Source organism: Aplysia californica, unplaced genomic scaffold (genome assembly GCF_000002075.1).
Source record: "Aplysia californica isolate F4 #8 unplaced genomic scaffold, AplCal3.0 scaffold00270, whole genome shotgun sequence".
Taxonomy (NCBI): Eukaryota; Metazoa; Mollusca; class Gastropoda; order Aplysiida; family Aplysiidae; genus Aplysia; species Aplysia californica.
In genome coordinates, this window is record NW_004797540.1 from 16,098 (window position 1) to 17,407 (window position 1,310).

Genomic DNA, 1,310 nt, shown 5'->3' on the forward strand with positions numbered 1-1,310 from the left:
AACAACAACAACAAAAAGAAACAACAACCCCCACCCCCTACACCCCCACACCCACCACCCATCACGAATAAAAGACAATTAAAAAAAAAATTATTATCATTTCAGAGACAAGGATAAAAAAACAATGATTAAAAAGAACCGAGACACCAGACCTGCTTGAGAGCACAGATTTCAGATCGATTTCCCAAAATGAACTCATGAACACCGCACTTCACCACACCACACGGCACCACACAGCACAGCACCACAGAGCACCACACAACACCCTTGAAACGAAAGTATTTTTGTAAATTGTTGACTGTAAATTGTTGTGACTCTTTCCACGAGGAGGATCAATTTTCTTACTTTCTCCACCAGCAGTTTGACTGCGCGCTACCTTCTCCACGAGAAAGTTGTTGTGGCGACGTTACTTTTTGCGACAAGAAGCTTACCTTTCGAGAACTCGCGTTGACAACGCAGAGACAGACACTTCCAATTAAAACGAGAACGAAGAAGAAATGAAAATGTATGGATTTAAACGCTTTGCCGCCAAAAATATATCACACATCGATCTCACGGTGAGGCAAAAATATAAAACCAGGGAAAGGAATTAAAAGCTAAAAAAAGAAACTATTACATATTTACTTGAAAAAAAAAAAAAACTATACAAAAAGTTTTCCCCTGGAGTATTAAAACCCTTTAAAATGGGCGCTTTAAAATATTACTATGCAAAAAAAAAAAAAAAAGAAAAAAAACCGAAAGTAAAAACTGAAAAAACAAGAAGAAAGTAACAGAAATTAAACATTTGAATAAAATCTTATAGAGCCACAGGAAAACTATAGGTAGAAATACAACTTACAGGATAGATTTGCCCACGATAAAAAAACCCACCCAGCTTATTATATCCCACTCGGGTTACCGCTATCTTCAAACAGTACTACGGCATAGATCAATTATTTAAAAATCCGTAAGCGCCAGGTCTCCGTCCTACAATAATATTACGTCTGAGTCTTGGAGTATGGAATCGCGCGCGGGGGTTTTTGTTTCTAAGGCGCGGCGTTTTCGAAACTGGTTCTAACGATAATGATCTGGGTTTGGCGGGACATGAGGGGCGAATAATTATTGTCACCAGTGCGCGGCATCGCTGCGAGAGGATGTATTGAGCGCGCGTGCGTTTGAGTGTGAGTTTGTTTGTCAGAGGAGTCGAGTCTGTGAGTGAGTTAGTAGTGTGGAGATTTAAGTATGTATGTGTTTGTGTATGTGTGTGTAAATATATAATATGTGTGTGCGTGTGTGTGTGTGTGATTGTGTGTGTGTGAGTGTGTGTGTAT

General features: G+C 39.5%; 1 long non-coding RNA gene across 2 annotated transcripts; it reads right to left on the reverse strand.

Annotated features, from left to right (window-relative positions):
* Positions 1 to 180: 180 nt before the first annotated feature.
* On the reverse strand, positions 181 to 1,101 carry LOC118477882. Of its 2 annotated transcripts, none has more exons than XR_004858675.1 (2): positions 871 to 1,101; positions 181 to 468 (listed from the first exon to the last, which is right to left on the reverse strand). It is a non-coding gene; the product is annotated as an uncharacterized LOC118477882 (long non-coding RNA). The 2 variants fall into 2 exon arrangements; XR_004858674.1 differs by having other exon boundaries at positions 839 to 1,099.
* Positions 1,102 to 1,310: the final 209 nt, after the last annotated feature.